This window comes from Coffea arabica, chromosome 3e (genome assembly GCF_036785885.1).
Source record: "Coffea arabica cultivar ET-39 chromosome 3e, Coffea Arabica ET-39 HiFi, whole genome shotgun sequence".
Classification (NCBI taxonomy): Eukaryota; Viridiplantae; Streptophyta; class Magnoliopsida; order Gentianales; family Rubiaceae; genus Coffea; species Coffea arabica.
Window position 1 is genome coordinate 19558026 of NC_092315.1, and position 26374 is coordinate 19584399.

At 35.0% G+C, this 26374-nt stretch overlaps 2 long non-coding RNA genes across 2 annotated transcripts; one reads left to right on the forward strand and one right to left on the reverse strand.

The window, feature by feature from the left end:
- Positions 1–11864: 11864 nt before the first annotated feature.
- On the reverse strand, positions 11865–13796 carry LOC113736708 (uncharacterized). Its single transcript, XR_003459819.2, has 2 exons — positions 13294–13796; positions 11865–12404 (listed from the first exon to the last, which is right to left on the reverse strand). It is a non-coding gene; the product is annotated as an uncharacterized lncRNA (long non-coding RNA).
- An 8683-nt stretch (positions 13797–22479) lies between these two features.
- Positions 22480–24411, forward strand: LOC140038225 (uncharacterized). The gene is made up of 2 exons (XR_011842033.1): positions 22480–22982; positions 23872–24411. It is a non-coding gene; the product is annotated as an uncharacterized lncRNA (long non-coding RNA).
- Positions 24412–26374: the final 1963 nt, after the last annotated feature.

A 26374-nucleotide genomic window follows, 5' to 3' on the forward strand; every position in this document is an offset into this window, starting at 1 on the left:
ACTTCACTCTAATGATTTTTTTACCAGTTGAAAGAAAAGTAAGTTTTCAAGTATCATTCTTCTTAATTACATGAATTTCTTTCTCCATTGCTTTCATCCAACGATCATCATGGGCTACCTCCTCATACATCATAGGATCACAATTTGCAAACAAAGCAAAATTAACTATATTTTCATCGGAAGGAATATCATCTGGTATAATCACATAATCTTGCAAATGAGCTGGCATCTGTAGCTGACGCTGTGGACGTCCAATTAACTCAATCTTTGGACCCTGAGCAACTGGTAATGGCTGAATATCATTATTAACCTCCTCTTATTGATAATTTACTGTTACCGTGACGCCCCCACTTCTGCCAAGGGCGAACCCATGGGAATCAGTGGAACGCCTGCCTAGCTCTTGGCAAGACTCAATACGAATCCAATTCAAATTTAAGGATAACAACCAAAGAATAAAAGTCGAAATAAAGAAAAGTCACTTCCTTAATTAAACTTTCAAGTTTTACAACACAAGTTCTCAAAAGTACAACAGCTTTCCCAAAATATAACCATTATCAGTCGACTAGTCAATTACACCCCAAGATTTTTAATCAAAATAGTCAAGTCGACTTCCTCAAAAATTCTTTCCAATCCGAACTCCTGTTAAGGAAAACAAAACTAATGGGATGAGCGATTTCGCTCAGTGAGACCAAGAAAACATGCAAACACATAGTTCCAATAACAATAACACTTACACGGAAAGTAAATCAATAAAGTTCAAGTAATTCATAATTTAATAATAAACACACTTAATAAGGATACAGGAGCTCTCAGGAGCTATATTCCACTTGCTTTGCCGATGCTCGATCTAATACCTCCACGTGATGACACTCCGTCAACCGGGTAGGTATTAAGTCCGTAGAACTCCGCTTATTTTGTACGCCCGTTCACCTTTACACCCCCTGCTCAGGGCCCGCACTTCTTTTATATAAGGCAATACTACTAGAGTATGCCAAGCAAGATCTCTCAAATAAATCAAGCTTATGATTTTTTTCTCATGGCTCACCAAGCTTCACAACCAAGCCCATGCCGGCTCGAGTCGTAAGGTCGGCCAATGAGTTTGGGGGTCCCCCACTATTATAATATAAGTCGATGAGATTCACTCCAATCGACATATGCAAACATAGCATAATTCACTATTGTAACACTTCATTTACTTCACTTAGCAAATTCACTTCATATAATTCAAATATAATTCACTTAAAAGAGAATGAGTGCGATAAAGTACACACTCGTCTCGATAATTCCAAAATACTCAATTAATGAGAAACAATTTATGCACTTAGCAACACTTTATACTTGACACTCACCAATTCAAAACAAATGAGTAAAGAAAGTCTTTAGTGATCTGCTCCGAGATTCTCCTCAAGACCCTCTTGATCGCCTGAAGAAAAATGACCAATAATCATTCTCATACATTCATAATCCCTTATCAAACAAGGAAGAATGTACACTTGCTTAAAATTAAGATAACGTCGTAAAAGAGCTTCACTCTACTGAAATTCAAGATTCAACTCTTAAGAAATCAGAAAATTTCAGCTTTGCGCGACAAAACTTAGAAAATTAGATCTCTTGTTTGGTATGTCCAAAAATAGAAAACTTTATACCGTTGGAAACTAGATCCAAAGTACTAAAAGTTCCCAGAAGAAACTTTTCCAAGATTCCAAACAGAAAGCATTCATTTTTCAGCTCAAATTTGCTGATTCATAAAGACAAGACAGAACCAGTCTTGGTTTTCAGTGGTGTTTGGAAATTCGGCAAAATTCACAGAAAGTGAATTAGCCTCTGAAATTTGTGACACAATAAGAGTCCCATACAAAGTTTCAAAACAAGCAGAACTAAATTCGGAGTTTTGAGTAACAAGATATAGCAGTTTGAAGTAGGTTGGTTTTTGTAATCTGATCAGTGAATTTCCAGATTTGAAGAGAAATCTTTGAGGCATTATTTGAGCATCGAAATGGTATTGGAATTACACCAAATTTGGCACACTTGAACTTCCATACATGGACTGCTTCTCTAAAAAAATTTAGGCAAAAACTCACATGGGAAGGCAGTTTACGAAATGACCAAAATTTGTGAATTATTTCAAGGCTAATCTGCCATCCCACTTCTCTTTGCTTTTCAAAAGTTTGGTCCAATGAAATCAGTCCCAATTCACTCCATTTTTGACACCAAGATTCCAAAAACATTTAATAAGCAATTGACAAGCAATTGACACTAAAATTTTTGAAGTATAACATCCCAAAACAGATTTGACCATTCGGCCAACAAGGAAGAGAAAATTTTCCAGTTTCCAGCTTTGTCACATTTTTGAAATCAAACTATATCTAGCTCTATACAACTCCAAATTGGGAATGGTTTATGGTGTTGGAAACTAGATTCAAAATTCTACAATTCATCAGAAGGCATCGTTTTGAAAATCTTTTCACAAGTAGAACAAAATAGAGTTACAAGGTGCAGCTTCCCAGTTTCATTCGAATAAACAGCCAAAACAGAACAGCCGACTTTGCCGACTCGCTACGGTTCACTCAAAATGAACCAGCAGGGAATTTTTATACCGTTGAAAAGCTATAAATGTCTAGTTTTGAATGCTGCTAACGGGACTCAATTTTGACTTTTGTACAGAGAGTTACGTTCAGTCAAAGAAGCACTGTCTGAGTACCCCTGCTAGGCGTTTTCCAGATTTGAAACTTTTCCAAAACTGAAGTTTTGTGCAACCATTCTACACGATTTTTGAAAGGTACTTTGTACACACAATATACAACATATATCCATCAATTTAACAGTCAACTAAGCATCAAAATTTCGAAACTAAAACAGAACAACATGACCAGAATTTCGGCCAGCTTCCTTTCGCAATTTCCTCCAACTTTTTCTCCACTTTCTAACCGTAATCAAGCTATATATCACATAAACAACCACAATCAAACAATCAAGCCTCAAGTCAAGTACCTAGAGTCCTCATCAGGATAGCTAGCCTATGATTTAAAGTGGAAATAATAGGTTCCTCAAGTCCGCTAGCCTATGAGTGCAATTAGGGTTTCAAACCCATGAAGATTATCCGTTAAACTTCTTATAATTTGAAAGAGAAAAGAGGTGGAATGGTTACCCTTTAAACCCTTGAAGAAAATCAGATTTTCCACCAAAATTTCATTCAAGAAATTCCACAAGATTGCTTCTTACTCCAAGCTAGAATGAATCTCCAAGAAACTAGAAAGTTGGATGATGATTTGTAGACAAAATGGAAGCTAAAGGAAATGGAGATTTTCTTTCCTTTCTTTCTTGGTTGGTCGGCTGAATGGAGAGGAGAAAGATGAGGGTTTGAGTGTTTAGCTTGTGAGGAAAGAATGAAGGAAAGTTGCTTTAAGTTGGGTGCAAAAAGTCAACTTTGAATAGTTGTCGAAATAGTGTCGTGCACTACAGATTCCTCTCTTGTTTGGTACACTTATGCACTAATCCTCCAATAACATTGTAATTACTCACACTTACAAGTCTAGTATTAATTCCTCAAGTTTCTAATTAGTCGGGCGATATGATTTTAGAGAAATTTGTGACGCGCGCGCGATAAGGCGAAAATTTAAAATAAATTCATGCAACTAAAATATAATGTAATCCCCGATGCAACCCAATGAGTACAAACAATTTCACAATGATGCACAAAGATATATCAAATTTAAGCACAATAAAGAAAACTTAATTAAAGAGAAAAGATAAGAAATGCAAACCAAATATCAATCCAATAGCCTCTTCAATAGATGGCGATGCTAACCAAGATGTACATGTGAAGGCTCACTCCTTCCTCACCCCAAACACACTTTGGTTGAGCCAAGGAGTTTTACAACTATTCTAGTTAACCCTCAACAACCTACACTTGAAAGATCACTCACCCAAATAAGAACTATTTTATACAAATGAGGCAACCTTCACCAAGGTTTTACCACTCCAAGTGATAAGTTCACCTTCACCAAGGTTTTACTCCTCCTAGAGAGTAACCTTCACTTGAGCAACCTCACAACCCAACTTCCCCAACCCCTTATACAACCAACAAAGAATCTTTCTACTCAAAAACCTCACTTGTAAGCTTGTATTTTGTGTTGGCAAAAGTCTCTTGTCTTCTTGTGCTTTGGGGTATTTATAGAAGGTGAGAAATGGCTTCAAAAGGCTCTCTAATGGTCAAATATTAAATGCTGTCAAAACTAGCCGTTGGCCTGTCGGACGTCCGAACCACCTGTCGAACGTCCGAACCCTGCGTCCAAACCACCTGTCGGACGTCCGAACCCTGCGTCCGAACGTTGACAGAGAGTCATCAAATCTTTGCGAAATTTCTCGGACGTCCGATGCGATCGATGTGCGTCCGAGGCGTGGGTCCGATGCTTCCGGACGTCCGATGCTTCCTCACGAGCGTCCGACAGAGTTTCCTTTTTGATGTTCTTCATCCTTTCGGACGTCCGATAGCTTCCTTTCGGACGTCCCACATGAGTGCCCTGTTTTTGCTTTTTCTAACAAATTGCTCACATAAAAACATTAGCCCAAATCTACATTTTGGTTTGTTAATCATCAAAACCAAGGATTGATCGACCAAGGTCAACAATCTCCCCCTTTTTGATGATGACAAACAAAATGAAGATTTCTTTTATCAAATAAGTTCAAATAAAGCTCCCCCTTAGAAAGTGCCAACATACAAAGAAATTTCAATAAATCCTACTCCCCCTTTTGGCATCAATCAAAAACAAACTCCCCCTTTATTTTTCAAATCAAGACCATATTGAATATCAAAATTTTCAATTGTACTTACAACCATATAGCACTTCTTGGATCAAATCTTCATGATGTACCTAAATATGAGAAATTTCATTTGGTACCCTTTCTTTATAGGGTCCTTGGGAGTTAATACAACATGATCTAGCAATCCACATGGATTTCATACCTTTTCTCATATTTTTCTTTACATAGCAATCATTTTGCATATGTCCAAATTTGCAACAAAAGTGACACATGATAGAAGTATTTTGCACATAGGTGGATTTAATGCAACTAATTTTCTTACTTCTTATCATAGCAAACTTATTTGTGCCTTGAAAAGATTTGCTTTCTTTTGTTTGAGAAAACTTTTGTTTTTCATTTTGGAGAAACTCGTTCAAGTCATTAATTCTTTTCTTTAACAAATTCTGTTCTTCCAACATTTTTTCATAAAACTTTGTTTTCTCTTCCAACTTCCTTTTCAAAACATTTTTTTGATTTTTTAAATCATCATTTTCCATTCTCAAACATTTGTTTTCTTGAAAAAGTTTGGAGTTTTCTTCCAACAAATCATTTATTTTTGTTTTCAAATCTTTATTTAGCATAAGATTTTCTCAAACTTTTATGCATTTTAATCATAAGAATTTTCACATCATCATCTTCATTATCTTCATCACAAGAAGAGTGATAAGAACTTACCTCATCTTCTCCAACGGCCATTAGTGCCATTTGGGCCAACTCTTCTTTTTCTCTTTTTGAATTGCATTCATCCCATGTAATTTTGCAATCTCCTCTTGAACATCTCTTGTTGAAGATCTTCTTGAAACTTTTGATGTGAGGAGTTATATCATTGTCCACTTCCATGATTTCATTACCCATGAAGGATGGGTTATCCCCCACTTGAGATGCTTTAAAAGCTATGCCTCTCTTATACATTCTTGCATTTTCTTCCTCTTGCACTTTGAATTTCAGCTTTAATTCATAAGAGGTTAGGATATCCACAAGAGATTCAATGGACATAGAATTTAAATCATTTGCCTCTTCTATAGCATTTATTTTGTTTTCCCATTCTTTTGGCAAGGCATTCAAAATCTTTCTATTTTTCTCACCCAAAGAATATTCTTTTCCAAGCAATTTAAGATCTTGAATAATGTCACAAAATCTACTACACATCTTATCAACATTTTCAAGAGGATGCATTTTGAAAAATTCATATTGAGAAACAAGCAAAGATTTCTTTTGTTCTTTAATATCTTGGTTACCTTCATGAAATACACACAATTTATCCCAAATATCTTTAGCTGATTTACAACCTTTAATCCTACTAGATTCATTTACATCTAATGCATTGTACAATATACACATGGCCTTGGCATTCAAAGAAAGGTATTTCTTGTCTTTTTCATTCAATTCTTGTCTAGTCTTTAATCTACTCAAATTAGTGATAGAGTCAATTATTCTGGCTTCATAAGGACCATCTTCTACCACATACCATAATTCAATATAAACGGATTGTAAGAAAATCATCATTCTTTGTTTCCACATGCTAAAATAAGAACCATTAAACATAGGTGGTCTATCAATAGATTGCCCTTCTAAAAAAGAAACTTTTATGGTTGCCATGATCTTTACTCTAAGCGGTTAAGCTTGATCAAAAGAGACCAAGCTCTGATACCAATTGTAAGTCCCAAAGACTCTTGTAAGCTTGTAAGCTTGTATTTTGTGTTGGCAAAAGTCTCTTGTCTTCTTGTGCTTTGGGGTATTTATAGAAGGTGAGAAATGGCTTCAAAAGGCTCTCTAACGGTCAAATATTAAATGCTGTCAAAACTAGCCGTTGGCCTGTCGGACGTCCGAACCACCTGTCGAACGTCCGAATCCTGCGTCCAAACCACCTGTCGGACGTCCGAACCCTGCGTCCGAACGTTGACAGAAAGTCATCAAATCTTTGCGAAATTTCTCGGACGTCCGATGCGATCGATGTGCGTCCGAGGCGTGCGTCCGATGCTTCCGGATGTCCGATGCTTCCTCACGAGCGTCCGACAGAGTTTCCTTCTTGATGTTCTTCATCCTTTCGGACGTCCGATAGCTTCCTTTCGGACGTCCCACATAAGTGCCCTGCTTTTGCTTCTTCTAACAAATTGCTCACATAAAAACATTAGCCCAAATCTACATTTTGGTTTGTTAATCATCAAAACCAAGGATTGATCGACCAAGGTCAACATATAATTAACTAACACTAGAGCAAATAATTATAAAATGACTAAATTGAGAAATAAAATATGAGTCTTCACAGTTACCTCTGCTATATTAGAATTTTCAGTAGACCAGTCCCAAACACCTCTTTCATCAAAGGCCACATCTTTACTCACCATCACTTTTTTTGTCACAAGATTATATAACCTATAAGCTTAGAAAACTTCACTGTAGCCAATAAATACACATTTCTTCCCCTTATCATCAAGTTTTTTCCTTAATTGATCATGAACAAGGGAATAGATAATACACCCAAAAACTTTGAGATGGCCAACAAAAGGTCTTCTACCATTCCATACTTCTTCAGGAGTTCTTTTGAGAACACTTCTGAAAGTTCACATGTTCAACAAATAAATTGTACCAAAAATTGCCTCTACCCAAAAAGAGTTTGGCATATTTTTCAGTTTCAACATAGATTTTACCATATTTATAACAGTTCTATTCTTCCTCTTTGTCACTCCATTTGTTGTGAAGTGTACCTAATAGTCAACTGATGCTATATTCCATTTTTCTCAAGAAAATCATCACACACCAAATATTCTTGATCCCTATCAGTTCTCAAAATTTTAATCTAATAGCCACTTTGCTTCTCAACAAAAGTCTTAAAAATTTTAAAAGTGTCATAGGCATCAGATTTTTGTTTCAAAAAATACATCCGGGCTTTTCTACTGAAATCATTAATAAAGGTAATAAAATACCTACAATCACCATTAGAAGGAACTTTCACAGTGCACAAATACGAATGAATAATTTTCATTGGTCTTCTAACCCTTCAGGATTTGCCTGTTTGAAAGACAACCCTGTGTTGTTTTTTCAAAACACACAGATTACAAACTTTACCAGAATTTCTAATACTAGGTTGCCTACTAATCATTTTTCTATTAGCCAAAAATCTCAAACCGTCAAAACCAATTATTGTCATCTATCATCATACTTAAACAAGAAAAATTGGTAGTACTCAATTTCAGTGAAAATAAGCGATTTGAACTGGCAATCATTTTAATATTTTTTTTATTAAAAATGGTGTAATTACCATTCCTAATGCGAATATCATATTTTTTTTCTTAGACAATTGATCCATGCTCAACAAATTATGATGCAGCTCATGAACATAGAAAACATCAGAAATAAAATTAGTAGACCCATTTTTTAAACTGATAGGAATTTTTTCTCTGACAAACACTAGTAAAATAATGTTATTTCCAAATTTAATTTCACCATCGACAGATTCGTCAATCTCAAAAAATAATTCTTTCTTGCCAGATATATGATTGTTGTAACCCATATTTAAATACCATTTTTTTTATCAACCACATCAACAATATTACAAGTTAATAATAAAATTTTAGATTTTTTATTATTATCCTGAACCTGATTGTCAGTAACATTAATCTAAAAATTTCTGTCTATAATTTTTCAAAATTTGTATTTAAACTGTCTATGGCTCAATTTTTCACAATTATAACATTAAATTCTCTGTCCAAAATTATTTTAAAATTATATTGATTAAAATTATTTTCTTTGCCAAAATTACCACCTCTGCCTCTACCATGACTACCTTTAAAATTAAAATTATTACCTCTATCGCGTCCAAGATTTGATGTACCTCCTCTGCCTCTATTATTGTTGCCACGACCACCTCTGATATTTTAGCCACCTCTATTATTGTAGCTTGGATTCATCTGACTGAATTCACTTTGCTCATTTGCTTCATTATTACCTCTCAAATGCAACTGCATTTGTAATACCTTCTCTATTATATCCTTCTCCAGGGTATTTTCCAACTTTTTATTCATTCTTTGCTCATATAGAATTAATGATTCCTGCAATTCTTCAATACTTAAAATTTTCCTAATCTTTATCTCCTGAATCACAGCTACTATATGATTAAAAATCACAGCTACTATATGATTAAAATTCATGGATAGGGTGTTGAGAACTTTCACAATAAATGTTCTGGCAAGAACGTCATACTGATTAGGTGCGATCTTGTTTTTAATATCTGACAAACGAGAAAAATATGATTCAATAGACAAGTTTAAATTTCCTTTTTAATATCATCAAATTATTTTGTTGGATCCTGTTAATCCTTTTGTATGTCTTTTCCAATATATCCCAACGCTCCTTTGCTGAGTGAGCCGTAGTAATTTTTTCAAAAATTGATTCAATATATCAATTAATTTACATGCCTTGAGATGGGTTATCATCTGTTTTGGTCAAAAATTAAATGTCACCTTTGTTTTGAGTTTTTGGATAGTACAAATAATATTAAAATTAGGGTTTACCATACTTCAATCTACCGTAACTTTGATACCACTCTGATGGATCCAAAATAATAATCAAACATAAATCCACAGGAACAATCACAAAAAATTTGATATATGAGGCAAAGGAAATTTCTTGACTAATCATACGAGGCTACGGCTACTGTACAATACAAGAAAAAGGAAACAACGAGGCTACTGATTCTTCAAACGAAAACGGCGGCAACAATACTAATCCCTTACTGGCTCACTTCTATTATTATTACTAACAGTCTAACATTATGGGCCAAATCCAATGTAGCTAACTTTACTAATTTACAATGCAACGTATTGTACTAACCAATATATTAATGACACATGACCTCAACTAACATATAACCAAATAAACAAATTACTAAACTTGGTTTATATTGTCCTACAAAAACTCTATGTAAATAAAAGAGTTGTAAGTTGGGTCCATCACTTAAATGTGTTAGACAACCAAACAGTGAATTAATTGCTTCGTCTTTTATGTCTTAGTTCAATAAGGATGGGCTTCTGCTAAAATTGCAGCCACTTCTCTTTCTATCTTAACTTCTCTCTATTTTTTCACCTCTTCTCAAAAAACCTTCTTCGGGAGAAAGTCCAATCCATGGATTTTTTTTTTGTTTTTCTAATAAAGTCTAATAAAGTTTTTCCTAAATTTTCTTAGTAAAAATTTTTCATTTCTCCTAAAAATTTTTAGTGAGAATTTTCGATTCTTCTAAGGATTCCTATGAAGATTTTTGTATTTTTTCATTTTCTAGGGATTCCTTATTTCAATTTCCTTTGAGACCACATGATAGTGGTGCAACTTAATCTTTCCCAACATTAGTATCTTGGCAAAAAAAGGGTGCGTAATTCAATTCAATTGGCCATGAAAGCTGAAAAATGGAAATGTGCAATCACCCTTAAAGAATACGCAACTGACCTTATTAGAAAAGGTAAAAGAAATAAACAATTAATTCATCATTCCTTCAAAATAAAAATCATAAGTATTTCATCTCAGGAATACTTTACTACCAAAATTTGTAGGCAAAACTGCACTCGGCTTTAAGGAATAATATATATTTCGGGAACGAGCAATTGAACTGCACCCTTGTATGTAAGGATTTGCTTGTACGCCTTGTGGTTTGCAAATATCAATTGCACCATAAGAAAAATATCTTGCGATTAATAGACAGAGCTCCCGTCCGGCTGCAGGGAAAATTTTTCGGGGTGGTGCTGCCCGAGTTAGGAGTACCTTCGCCGGTGGCAAAAGGGGCGGAAGACGAAGGACTTGGATGCAAACTAATTCGCTTTCTATCACTTGTTTTTTGATTGATTATTTTAACTGATTATAGATTCTAATTTTGGATAATTAGTTTTTGTAATATTTTCGATTACTTTTGTCTTCTGATCATGAATTTTCTAATCACTAAAAAAGTTAAAATTCATAATCACCCAAAAGAGTAGTTTTTGCTTATCATTAATTTCTGTAATCAGATTTTGTAAAGTCTAAAATAATCAAGAATAGTGCCATAGAAACTCAATTATTCAACTTCAATTTGTAAAGAAAACCGTGACATACAAACTAATGAAAAGGGCAAGTAGTACTTCTTCTTAATTTCTGCATGTTCTATGCTTTAAGTTAAATTGAATTACAAGGGTAATAAATATCCAAAATAAGAAAAAGATGGACATCACTATATTGATCTCTTCTTCTTCTATAACGAGTAGTTTCTTAGTTTTCAAAGCTACTTTAACTGAACGTAATGGACCATTACTGGAGAAACTAATGAATGAACGTGACCTGTGTACCACTTGGCATAGTAAATCAATTAAAGAGAGATTTTTTTTCTTTTCTTTTCTTTTTTATTGGTATGAATATTTTCTGAACTCATTACGAAGCACAGTTTTGGCAGTAAATATGCTGCCATGCAACCAGATATGCATATTAAAATTCCTTCACCAATAACAAAATACTTGTCCTGAACCAACATAAACAGTTTGCAAACTTGCACACTGAAAACTCAAATGGATGCCAATATACTCAATATTCTTGCATACTTTTCCATTTTCAGGACAAAGTATTTATCAAAGAGAAAAATTTATGCAAATTTAATCCAAATGAAAGGGAATCAGCAAAGTAAATTAGCAAGAAGCCTCAAAGAGGGAGACTCAAACCTACCTAACTCCAAATTATGACCAAAGTGAATCGTATGGTCAATAAAATGTACCCATGCAGAGATTTCATCCAGTTGCCAACGTCAATTGGAATTTATGACCAAACTTCACAAAGTTTAAGTTTGGACCAAAGGAGAAGTTTCATATTTTAGATAAAGCTATCTCCTCTTCTAGGTTGAGAATATAAACCCCTAAACTTGATTTATATCACCACTAGGTGTACTTATGACGGACCAAACTACAAGAGCTCTCGTCAAAACACATTTTTATCCATTATAGATAGAAAAATGTGAACGCCAAATATTATCATGAATAATAATTTAGTAAAATAAGTAGTTTGAGAGCTTCTGCATCTTACGAATTTACTAAATTACAATCAACACATGCACAATCTCTTCATATATTTAATTTTCTACAAACACTTGAAATGTAGGTCTATACAATTTACCATTATTTCATAAACAAGGATTTTAAATACAATACTATAATAATACACTCCAAAACACCTAACCATCTACATTAAAAGTTTTTCACACTATCATAAAAGTTTTGAAAGATATCCTCAAAACATCTAATCCATACGTATATTTCCATTGCATGGGCTCATTTTTTTCTGGGCTTAACTAGGGTTGGATCACTCTGAGTCCAACTTTATTAATAGGGAATCAGGTCCAGTCCGCTTTTATTGGCCACTTTATTTTGGTGGGAGTGGGGGACGGCAACGGGTATAATAATTACATGGTCTTTCTGGTGGGGGCCGCAAACAATAGGCGTATCGTATTTTGTTGCAAATTGGATGCCTTTGTAATGGCCCATAACCTATGGATCCACCGCCTCCATCTTTAGGAGCAGAGTTTGTAGGAGAACTTCCGCCGGTCGCCTTGGGAGCACGACTTGGATCCCCTCCCATCATGCTACCCCCACCTTGCCAAAATACAAAACAAAAAAAAGACTATTATCATAAAATTAGATATCACTATCAAAAGGGCAAAAGTCAAGCCATTTTCCTTCTATTCTTTATTTTGATGGAAAAGATTATTGAATCTGCACTAATGACAGAAATACATCAAATCAAACATAACTCAAATACATATAGAGCTGAAATTAATAGATACCACAGATTTGAAAATCAATTTAAATAAATATAACATTAATGCTCCAACATATCATATCTTCTATCCAGATAAATCATTGTAACCCAATAGGTTTATGCATTTTTCTTACAGTAAAAAATATGATTAAAAACTGGTTCAACTTCAAAGAGAAGTTTAGATACGATAATAATAGATGGAGAAATTGCAAATTTGAGAAACTAGATCTACAAAATCTCAAATTTCACAGAAAATGACAAAAACTGAAAAAAAAACCCTCATAAGGAAAAAAAACTTAGGAGAGAATAAAACTTTTATTAAAACAATTTAGGGAAGAAGAAACTCTCACTAGGAGATTCTATGAGAGAATAATCTATCATTAGAAAATTCTACAAAAGAATTTATTGCTACGATAGAAACTAAAAAAACTTAAAGAGAGGACTCCCTTTTATGGAAAAAGACCAAATTTGTCTGATCTCTCTTCCATGAAAAAGGCAGAGAAGATTTTGATTGGAGAATTTTTAGAGAGAACGAGGAAAATAGTGCAATTTCCTTCTACTCTAATTCCCAAATCAACAACTTTCATGCATCAATGACTTGTACCATCATCATCATAGTTTATGGGAAGTGTATCCAATTTAGATGAATGTTTTCGATTAAAGCAAACTCACTGTTGAGCAATTAAAAAAAAAAAACTGTGAATAAGAAAGATGTATACTTACCGCTGCCGCCAAATGTCCGTCCAGAGAGAGCGGGTTGGACTAAAAGGATGGAAATCATCAAAAGCCAAAAGAAGATGAACATAGGAGAAGCAAAAGTCTTGCTCGTCATTGTTTATTTCTATGTGACTGTCTCATAACTTGTACAAGCTCTAGTGCTGTATATATGATTGAGATTCGGAGAAAGATTTGAAAGGATAAGGCTACGTGAACCTTATGAAAAAGTCTTGTGTAGCTGCTGTTTTATTTGACCACATATATCACAAATGAAATTAAAGACTTGCATGGGTCTTCTACTCTTTTCTGTGGCGTCCTTCTGTCACACCATATTAGACGCCTGTGGACTAGAAGGAATCTGTCCTAATTCCTTATTCTGGAGTCTTGTGCTTGAAAGAGACTTAAGTGAAAATTTTTGAGGTAAGCTCAATTCGTCATGAAATAAGAATTGTTGTCAATTCTCTTATAAACTTTGCAAGTGTCAAGTGTAATCTAAGAGGAGGAGTGAATTAAGTTGTATAAAAACTAGATAAGTTATGGCTGATTTTATCTAATTTTAACTAACCAAATTTATCTAAATGATCACAAACTAAAGCGAGTAAGTAGAAAACAATAAAGATGAGGCAAGTATAGCACCTAAATGAGCAAACAATGAGCAATAGATTAAATAAAGTAAACCAAATGAAATGGTACTCTCATGATACCAAGGTACACTTCCAAGCTTCTCCAAGATCGAAGTTGATCCATTAAAAAAGTTCGTCAAAATTGATGAAACAATGCCACTTTGTACAAAGAAATGATTACCTTTACTCACATTAATCTCTCCTTAGTTGAGTGAAAAGGTTTTACACTTCCTATATATCTAACCTTTCCAAGCTAAAATTGAATTGCTCACAATTACAATGAAGAATTTTACAAGCTTTTCAACCTCATAAAAAACTACAAGTGAACAAGAGAGAGAGTATTTTTTAAACCAAAATTACTCTAGAGAGCTCATAATTGATATAGACAAAAGTTGTTAATGAGTTTAGACTTTATCGTATTTATAGGACCCCAAAAATTGATCGAAAATGCCCTCTAATGGTCAATCATTTAATGCAGAAAAAACGACTGTTGAAAGTTGAAACTATCAGATTTCTGATCGTTATGCTAGCGTTCGATACAATCGTTTAATCAAGGATGAGAAGCTTTCTTGTGTAGATGTTCAGATGGCCAATGCAAGTTCTCCTTCGTCCAAGAGTCCGTCCGACAGATGACCAGAGGATTCCAACTTGGCTTTTGAATTTTTCGAATGGTCGATAGGGATGCCCTTCAAGATTTATATTTGCTCTTCCATCTTTGGACAGCCGATCCTTGTTTCTTGTGTTCAAAACTGTGTCTGAAGATGGATGTAATTCCTTTGAAGGTTGCTTTGTACGTCCAATCCTCCTGGGTGTGTTTGAAGCTGCGTCCAACTGATAGGGACACCGTTCCTTTCTTCTTGCTTTTCTTTGTTTTCCTTTTTCCCAAGTGATTGAGCACCTGTTCTATCAGAATTTTCATTGAAAAATATTAATTCAAATAATCATTTTAGCTTGTTAATCATCATAACAAAGGATTGAGGGACTGAAGTCTTCAAAGTTATTGGGGATTTTGAATTCTTAATTTCTTAGTACACATGTATATATATGGCTATTAGATGTAAAACTATTGGGTTGAAAAAAAATGTGCTCCATCATCCCGTATGTGTTCATGGTAATTGGGAGTTGTGGGATCATACTGGTGATGATATTGAGGTATAAGATCTATTAAATATCTTCTACCTATTGTTTTAGACGTTTTATCTACTGTAATTCCTCAGTTGATAAAACTTGGACATTTCACTTAAAAAGACGCTTGGATTCAATTCACTAGCACAAATTTTGGCCTAATTTCCAAGGATGATATACCTCTGAAATGGATAAATTAAGCAGTCCATTTAGTGAAAAATGCGGATGACTTTCATGACGTTCGTGGATGGCTGACTTTTCTAAATCCAAATCTAGCGCTTTCAACTGATTGAAACTTGTGCGATCTCTGCAAAAATGAAGGTACCGATAATCGCTAAAGTGGGGCTAGGATCATTCTATTTTTCATTGGATATATAAAAAAAAGAATTGAAGTTTTAAGTTTCAACTAGAGGATGGTTGTCCACTTTCCAATTTGTGTAAAACTCGGACGACTTTCATCACGTTCGTGGATGGCTGACTTTTCTAAATCCAAATCTAGCGCTTTCAACTGAATGAAACATGTGTGGTCTCTGCAAAAATGAAGGTACCAATAATCGCTAAAGTGGGGCTGGGATCATTCTATTTTTCACTGGTTACTTAAAAAAAAAACAAGAAGTTTGAAGTTTCGACTAGAGGATGTGTGACGCCCCCACTTCATCCTAAAGCGAACCAAAGGGTATCCACGGGACGCCTGCCTAACTATCGCCAGGACTCAAGCAATTTCATTCAAGCTTAATGCCAGACCGAACGTCACAACAAGATAGAATAACATAAACACAATAATGCGGAAGCGTTCAAGCTTAACAATCATCCATTATCCAACCCATACATGGGGTGTTCAAAATACAACTCAAATCCAAAATATACGTCAGGTCCAAATATTACACTTCAATTCCAAAAGTACAACCCAAACCAAGGGCATAGCCAAAATCTAATAGAAACCCTAAAACAAAAGTACATCAGGAGGGTTTCTCCACATTTTCCCGAGATTCAATCCTGTTAAGGAAAACAAATCTATAGGGTGAGCAAAACGCTCGTGAGGCCAAGAACACACATGCAAGCACGTAGTTCAAATAACAATCTCAATTACGAGCTAAACAATAATATATTTCAATAATTGACAATTCACCAAAGGAAATTTATCAGTAACAATTCAAGGATATAGTAGCTCTCAGGAGCTAAGTTCCACTTGCTTTGTCGATGTCACTCGTATACCTTTCCCCGATGACACTCCGTCAACTGGGTCGGTATTTCCAATCCGTAGATCACCACTTACTTCTTTCCGTCCACCGAACACCCACTCGGGCCCGCAAGACATGTATGAGGCAATACTCCACGAGTATGCCAAGCAAGACCTCTCAATAGGTCGAGCTTATTTGTTTCATGGCACGCCTAGGTTCCCGACCAAGCCCATGCCGGCTCGAGTCCCAGGTCAGCCTATGAGTTTGGGCGTCCCCCATTTACAATTGTGTGTCTGGGAGATTCACTCCAGCGACGTATGCAGCCATTGCATTCAATCTCATTCAATATCATTCAATATCATTTATTCAAATGAGAACGAGTGAGATAAAGTACACACTCGTCTCCATTCCTAAAATCAGTAATCATTCATAACAATTAAGCACGTATCAAGTACTCATACACTTGACACTCACCAAGTATTAAGTGCAAGTAAGGTCAAGGAAAGTTCAAGCGTCCACCGTGGGATCCTCTTGAAGGTCCTAATGTGCGCCTGAGCAAATAATAGTGCATTATTATTCACACAACCCAATTATCGAGAAATAATTCGTGCACTATTATAATCTAGGGAATTTTGTGAAAAGGAACCTTAATTACTTGTAAATCGAGGTTCGAGTGGCGTTTCATAAAGTACAGGAGCATTTGGGTTTTTATCTTAGAAATCGAGGTTAAAACGTTTGCATAATGTCGAAAGAATAAAGAGTTCTTGGAAAACTCTATTTTCTTGAAAGTTGGAAAATTTCAGTTTTGATATGGATCTTTGAAAAATTATATCTCATTTGATACAAGTCTAAAATTGGAAAACTTTATACCGTTCAAGACTCTTGAACAATTTCCAGATTTGGGTTTCCGACTTTGGACCTTTAGTTAACTATCAAAACGGACTTGGATTGGTACCAAATTTTGTAGTATAGTACTCCTATATGAAGGGTATCTCTCTATCAAATTTCGTGGAAAAATACCTTCGGGAAGGTGGTTAACCAATCAACCAAAGTTTTGAAATTACTAAGGCAAAACTGCCTTTAGCTCCATTTCTCTCCGTTTCCAAACATTCGGCTAAGGAAAACCTCCAAACATGGTTCATTTGTGCAAGCAAAGTCTAAGGAATATACATGGTACATTTGGTAGGTGTTTAGCACCAAGAAATTCATTTAGTAAGACCACAACAAGTCTCACATCAAAACTGTCCAAATCCAAGGGTTTTCAAGAACAGGGCAGTCACCGTATTTTGATCATGACTCACTCAATTTAACTCAGAATTGAGCATGGTTGATAGTGTTGGAAAATACATTCATAGGGCGCTATAATTTCACAGAATAAATCATTTTAAGATTCAGCATGCAACTGGCTCGAAATTAAGCCTAAAGTTGCAGCATCATCAAATCGTTCCAGCAGAACAGAGAAACAGGGCAGCCTTCTTAAAACGATTGGTTTGGCTCACACACTTGGAACCAGAACATGCATTTTATACCGTTGGAAAGGTGTGGATATCTAGTTTCAAATGCCACTGACGACACTCAATTTTGACGTCGGAGGACAGAGTTACGGCCGAAACACTATTGCTGGACAGAGCTACACGGAAACAGTTTTCCAGCTTGACTAGTTTCACAAAGAAATTCATTTGCCCAACCAAACCTCAATATTTTCCAATGAAAATTTTTACACAACTAATACAACATATAAAAATCATATTCAAGCCATTAGATCATAAAAAATTGGCCTTAAAATAACCGAACAAGTCAGGGGCAAAATCAGAGATTTCTACCCCATGAGTTCCTTGAAGTTTCTACTAATTATACACCATTAATCCACCATTTCAAACACTAAACCAACATTATAAATATCATCAACCACAAAATCAGTAACAACCTAAGAGTGGGAGTTCATAGAGCCCACTTTCCAATTTTTCCAACAATATCAAGTCATCCACTTACATGCAAGTGCTTAGAGATGCATTTCTACTACCATAAATCAAGTTTAAGGTGTTGGACCATGGTATACCTTCTTGGTGTTCTTAGATCAGAATTTTCGGCCCTTCAAATGCTCCAAGAAAACCGTGAAAGCTCTCCTTCTTCCTAGCTAAATGGTCTCTCCAAGTGATAGGCTAGGTGTAGTTCAAATTTGGTGGGATTTGAATGAGTTTTTGTGAAGATTTGTGAAGTAAAATTGAGAGAGTAAATGTTAGTTTCTCCAATGCTGCTGGCCGAACCAAGAGAGAGAGGAGGGAGAGTGATTTTGATCAAAATTGGTTTTCTTGAGAAGCTACAAGCTTGTGGCCACAAATCACCCATAAGTCAACTCTTCATAGGGTGCGTTTGGCGCGATTAGGGCTCGATTTTCTCTCTCGTTTGGTTCACTAGTGCACTAAACCTCTAATGCACTTGTAATCATATAAATATTATTCACTCTTAATTGTCCCGAAATAAGGGTCTAAAGTCCCTCAAATAAAGTCGCGCGTGTGAAAACGCGTACTGTCCATCTGAACGCTATGACGCGAAACCTTCGAAAAATTCTTATAACGATTATACTACTAACTATCACTTGAGTACTTAAACATAAAATTACCTATTTTAGGACTATTGTACAAGTCTCCAATATTCCAAGTTTATCGTGCTCTCAAGCAGATAAAATTTTCAAGCACTATTCACTATTTTCACTAAACACGCTTCCGGAAATTAATTTTTGAAACGAGACACTATAAAATTTCAAAACTTTGGTTGATTGGTTAACCACCTTCCCGAAGGTATTTTTCCACGAAATTTGATAGAGAGATACCCTTCATATAGGAGTACTATACTACAAAATTTGGTACCAATCCAAGTCCGTTTTGATAGTTAACTAAAGGTCCAAAGTCGGAAACCCAAATCTGGAAATTGTTCAAGAGTCTTGAATTTTCCCCAACTTTGACCTACCATATCTTGGTGCTCGAAACTCCGATTCTCGATCCGCTTGTTCTGTCCTAAACCTTACTTGCACCTCTAATTGATTTATAAATTTCAAGGGCAGGTTTGCAACGAGTGAATTCTGCCAAATTTCCAAAGTTAGCGAAAAAAAACCAACCCCGGCTCAATCCTGAACATTCTAGAACAGTGATTTCAAGCTCATTTTTGAGTACTTTTCACTTAGATTCGTGGAAAAGAGTCTTCTAAGAACTTTTAGTACTTTCCAAGAGGTTTCCAACGGTATAAAGTTTTCCAATTTTAGACTTGTATCAAATGAGATATAATTTTTCAAAGATCCATATCAAAACTGAAATTTTCCAACTTTCAAGAAAATAGAGTTTTCCAAGAACTCTTTATTCTTTCGACATTATGCAAACGTTTTAACCTCGATTTCTAAGATAAAAACCCAAATGCTCCTGTACTTTATGAAACGCCACTCGAACCTCGATTTACAAGTAATTAAGGTTCCTTTTCACAAAATTCCCTAGATTATAATAGTGCACGAATTATTTCTCGATAATTGGGTTGTGTGAATAATAATGCACTATTATTTGCTCAGGCGCACATTAGGACCTTCAAGAGGATCCCACGGTGGACGCTTGAACTTTCCTTGACCTTACTTGCACTTAATACTTGGTGAGTGTCAAGTGTATGAGTACTTGATACGTGCTTAATTGTTATGAATGATTACTGATTTTAGGAATGGAGACGAGTGTGTACTTTATCTCACTCGTTCTCATTTGAATAAATGATATTGAATGATATTGAATGAGATTGAATGCAATGGCTGCATATGTCATCGGGGAAAGGTATACGAGTGACATCGACAAAGCAAGTGGAACTTAGCTCCTGAGAGCTACTATATCCTTGAATTGTTACTGATAAATTTCCTTTGGTGAATTGTCAATTATTGAAATATATTATTGTTTAGCTCGTAATTGAGATTGTTATTTGAACTACGTGCTTGCATGTGTGTTCTTGGCCTCACGAGCGTTTTGCTCACCCTATAGATTTGTTTTCCTTAACAGGATTGAATCTCGGGAAAATGTGGAGAAACCCTCCTGATGTACTTTTGTTTTAGGGTTTCTATTAGATTTTGGCTATGCCCTTGGTTTGGGTTGTACTTTTGGAATTGAAGTGTAATATTTGGACCTGACGTATATTTTGGATTTGAGTTGTATTTTGAACACCCCATGTATGGGTTGGATAATGGATGATTGTTAAGCTTGAACGCTTCCGCATTATTGTGTTTATGTTATTCTATCTTGTTGTGACGTTCGGTCTGGCATTAAGCTTGAATGAAATTGCTTGAGTCCTGGCGATAGTTAGGCAGGCGTCCCGTGGATACCCTTTGGTTCGCTTTAGGATGAAGTGGGGGCGTCACACATCCTCTAGTCGAAACTTCAAACTTCTTGTTTTTTTTTTAAGTAACCAGTGAAAAATAGAATGATCCCAGCCCCACTTTAGCGATTATTGGTACCTTCATTTTTGCAGAGACCACACATGTTTCATTCAGTTGAAAGCGCTAGATTTGGATTTAGAAAAGTCAGCCATCCACGAACGTGATGAAAGTCGTCCGAGTTTTACACAAATTGGAAAGTGGACAACCATCCTCTAGTTGAAACTTAAAACTTCAATTCTTTTTTTTATATATCCAATGAAAAATAGAATGATCCTAGCCCCACTTTAGCGATTATCGGTACCTTCATTTTTGCAGAGATCGCACAAGTTTCAATCAGTTGAAAGCGCTAGATTTGGATTTAGAAAAGTCAGCCATCCACGAACGTCATGAAAGTCATCCGCATTTTTCACTAAATGGACTGCTTAATTTATCCATTTCAGAGGTATATCATCCTTGGAAATTAGGCCAAAATTTGTGCTAGTGAATTGAATCCAAGCGTCTTTTTAAGTGAAATGTCCAAGTTTTATCAACTGAGGAATTACAGTAGATAAAACGTCTAAAACAATAGGTAGAAGATATTTAATAGATCTTATACCTCAATATCATCACCAGTATGATCCCACAACTCCCAATTACCATGAACACATACGGGATGATGGAGCACATTTTTTTTCAACCCAATAGTTTTACATCTAATAGCCATATATATACATGTGTACTAAGAAATTAAGAATTCAAAATCCCCAATAACTTTGAAGACTTCAGTCCCTCAATCCTTTGTTATGATGATTAACAAGCTAAAATGATTATTTGAATTAATATTTTTCAATGAAAATTCTGATAGAACAGGTGCTCAATCACTTGGGAAAAAGGAAAACAAAGAAAAGCAAGAAGAAAGGAACGGTGTCCCTATCAGTTGGACGCAGCTTCAAACACACCCAGGAGGATTGGACGTACAAAGCAACCTTCAAAGGAATTACATCCATCTTCAGACACAGTTTTGAACACAAGAAACAAGGATCGGCTGTCCAAAGATGGAAGAGCAAATATAAATCTTGAAGGGCATCCCTATCGACCATTCGAAAAATTCAAAAGCCAAGTTGGAATCCTCTGGTCATCTGTCGGACGGACTCTTGGACGAAGGAGAACTTGCATTGGCCATCTGAACATCTACACAAGAAAGCTTCTCATCCTTGATTAAACGATTGTATCGAACGCTAGCATAACGATCAGAAATCTGATAGTTTCAACTTTCAACAGTCGTTTTTTCTGCATTAAATGATTGACCATTAGAGGGCATTTTCGATCAATTTTTGGGGTCCTATAAATACGATAAAGTCTAAACTCATTAACAACTTTTGTCTATATCAATTATGAGCTCTCTAGAGTAATTTTGGTTTAAAAAATACTCTCTCTCTTGTTCACTTGTAGTTTTTTATGAGGTTGAAAAGCTTGTAAAATTCTTCATTGTAATTGTGAGCAATTCAATTTTAGCTTGGAAAGGTTAGATATATAGGAAGTGTAAAACCTTTTCACTCAACTAAGGAGAGATTAATGTGAGTAAAGGTAATCATTTCTTTGTACAAAGTGGCATTGTTTCATCAATTTTGACGAACTTTTTTAATGGATCAACTTCGATCTTGGAGAAGCTTGGAAGTGTACCTTGGTATCATGAGAGTACCATTTCATTTGGTTTACTTTATTTAATCTATTGCTCATTGTTTGCTCATTTAGGTGCTATACTTGCCTCATCTTTATTGTTTTCTACTTACTCGCTTTAGTTTGTGATCATTTAGATAAATTTGGTTAGTTAAAATTAGATAAAATCAGCCATAACTTATCTAGTTTTTATACAACTTAATTCACTCCTCCTCTTAGATTACACTTGACACTTGCAAAGTTTATAAGAGAATTGACAACAATTCTTATTTCATGACGAATTGAGCTTACCTCAAAAATTTTCACTTAAGTCTCTTTCAAGCACAAGACTCCAGAATAAGGAATTAGGACAGATTCCTTCTAGTCCACAGGCGTCTAATATGGTGTGACAGAAGGACGCCACAGAAAAGAGTAGAAGACCCATGCAAGTCTTTAATTTCATTTGTGATATATGTGGTCAAATAAAACAGCAGCTACACAAGACTTTTTCATAAGGTTCACGTAGCCTTATCCTTTCAAATCTTTCTCCGAATCTCAATCATATATACAGCACTAGAGCTTGTACAAGTTATGAGACAGTCACATAGAAATAAACAATGACGAGCAAGACTTTTGCTTCTCCTATGTTCATCTTCTTTTGGCTTTTGATGATTTCCATCCTTTTAGTCCAACCCGCTCTCTCTGGACGGACATTTGGCGGCAGCGGTAAGTATACATCTTTCTTATTCACAGTTTTTTTTTTTTAATTGCTCAACAGTGAGTTTGCTTTAATCGAAAACATTCATCTAAATTGGATACACTTCCCATAAACTATGATGATGATGGTACAAGTCATTGATGCATGAAAGTTGTTGATTTGGGAATTAGAGTAGAAGGAAATTGCACTATTTTCCTCGTTCTCTCTAAAAATTCTCCAATCAAAATCTTCTCTGCCTTTTTCATGGAAGAGAGATCAGACAAATTTGGTCTTTTTCCATAAAAGGGAGTCCTCTCTTTAAGTTTTTTTAGTTTCTATCGTAGCAATAAATTCTTTTGTAGAATTTTCTAATGATAGATTATTCTCTCATAGAATCTCCTAGTGAGAGTTTCTTCTTCCCTAAATTGTTTTAATAAAAGTTTTATTCTCTCCTAAGTTTTTTTTCCTTATGAGGGTTTTTTTTTCAGTTTTTGTCATTTTCTGTGAAATTTGAGATTTTGTAGATCTAGTTTCTCAAATTTGCAATTTCTCCATCTATTATTATCGTATCTAAACTTCTCTTTGAAGTTGAACCAGTTTTTAATCATATTTTTTACTGTAAGAAAAATGCATAAACCTATTGGGTTACAATGATTTATCTGGATAGAAGATATGATATGTTGGAGCATTAATGTTATATTTATTTAAATTGATTTTCAAATCTGTGGTATCTATTAATTTCAGCTCTATATGTATTTGAGTTATGTTTGATTTGATGTATTTCTGTCATTAGTGCAGATTCAATAATCTTTTCCATCAAAATAAAGAATAGAAGGAAAATGGCTTGACTTTTGCCCTTTTGATAGTGATATCTAATTTTATGATAATAGTCTTTTTTTTGTTTTGTATTTTGGCAAGGTGGGGGTAGCATGATGGGAGGGGATCCAAGTCGTGCTCCCAAGGCGACCGGCGGAAGTTCTCCTACAAACTCTGCTCCTAAAGATGGAGGCGGTGGATCCATAGGTTATGGGCCATTACAAAGGCATCCAATTTGCAACAAAATACGATACGCCTATTGTTTGCGGCCCCCACCAGAAAGACCATGTAATTATTATACCCGTTGCCGTCCCCCACTCCCACCAAAATAAAGTGGCCAATAAAAGCGGACTGGACCTGATTCCCTATTAATAAAGTTGGACTCAGAGTGATCCAACCCTAGTTAAGCCCAGAAAAAAATGAGCCCATGCAATGGAAATATACGTATGGATTAGATGTTTTGAGGATATCTTTCAAAACTTTTATGATAGTGTGAAAAACTTTTAATGTAGATGGTTAGGTGTTTTGGAGTGTATTATTATAGTATTGTATTTAAAATCCTTGTTTATGAAATAATGGTAAATTGTATAGACCTACATTTCAAGTGTTTGTAGAAAATTAAATATATGAAGAGATTGTGCATGTGTTGATTGTAATTTAGTAAATTCGTAAGATGCAGAAGCTCTCAAACTACTTATTTTACTAAATTATTATTCATGATAATATTTGGCGTTCACATTTTTCTATCTATAATGGATAAAAATGTGTTTTGACGAGAGCTCTTGTAGTTTGGTCCGTCATAAGTACACCTAGTGGTGATATAAATCAAGTTTAGGGGTTTATATTCTCAACCTAGAAGAGGAGATAGCTTTATCTAAAATATGAAACTTCTCCTTTGGTCCAAACTTAAACTTTGTGAAGTTTGGTCATAAATTCCAATTGACGTTGGCAACTGGATGAAATCTCTGCATGGGTACATTTTATTGACCATACGATTCACTTTGGTCATAATTTGGAGTTAGGTAGGTTTGAGTCTCCCTCTTTGAGGCTTCTTGCTAATTTACTTTGCTGATTCCCTTTCATTTGGATTAAATTTGCATAAATTTTTCTCTTTGATAAATACTTTGTCCTGAAAATGGAAAAGTATGCAAGAATATTGAGTATATTGGCATCCATTTGAGTTTTCAGTGTGCAAGTTTGCAAACTGTTTATGTTGGTTCAGGACAAGTATTTTGTTATTGGTGAAGGAATTTTAATATGCATATCTGGTTGCATGGCAGCATATTTACTGCCAAAACTGTGCTTCGTAATGAGTTCAGAAAATATTCATACCAATAAAAAAGAAAAGAAAAGAAAAAAAATCTCTCTTTAATTGATTTACTATGCCAAGTGGTACACAGGTCACGTTCATTCATTAGTTTCTCCAGTAATGGTCCATTACGTTCAGTTAAAGTAGCTTTGAAAACTAAGAAACTACTCGTTATAGAAGAAGAAGAGATCAATATAGTGATGTCCATCTTTTTCTTATTTTGGATATTTATTACCCTTGTAATTCAATTTAACTTAAAGCATAGAACATGCAGAAATTAAGAAGAAGTACTACTTGCCCTTTTCATTAGTTTGTATGTCACGGTTTTCTTTACAAATTGAAGTTGAATAATTGAGTTTCTATGGCACTATTCTTGATTATTTTAGACTTTACAAAATCTGATTACAGAAATTAATGATAAGCAAAAACTACTCTTTTGGGTGATTATGAATTTTAACTTTTTTAGTGATTAGAAAATTCATGATCAGAAGACAAAAGTAATCGAAAATATTACAAAAACTAATTATCCAAAATTAGAATCTATAATCAGTTAAAATAATCAATCAAAAAACAAGTGATAGAAAGCGAATTAGTTTGCATCCAAGTCCTTCGTCTTCCGCCCCTTTTGCCACCGGCGAAGGTACTCCTAACTCGGGCAGCACCACCCCGAAAAATTTTCCCTGCAGCCGGACGGGAGCTCTGTCTATTAATCGCAAGATATTTTTCTTATGGTGCAATTGATATTTGCAAACCACAAGGCGTACAAGCAAATCCTTACATACAAGGGTGCAGTTCAATTGCTCGTTCCCGAAATATATATTATTCCTTAAAGCCGAGTGCAGTTTTGCCTACAAATTTTGGTAGTAAAGTATTCCTGAGATGAAATACTTATGATTTTTATTTTGAAGGAATGATGAATTAATTGTTTATTTCTTTTACCTTTTCTAATAAGGTCAGTTGCGTATTCTTTAAGGGTGATTGCACATTTCCATTTTTCAGCTTTCATGGCCAATTGAATTGAATTACGCACCCTTTTTTTGCCAAGATACTAATGTTGGGAAAGATTAAGTTGCACCACTATCATGTGGTCTCAAAGGAAATTGAAATAAGGAATCCCTAGAAAATGAAAAAATACAAAAATCTTCATAGGAATCCTTAGAAGAATCGAAAATTCTCACTAAAAATTTTTAGGAGAAATGAAAAATTTTTACTAAGAAAATTTAGGAAAAACTTTATTAGACTTTATTAGAAAAACAAAAAAAAAATCCATGGATTGGACTTTCTCCCGAAGAAGGT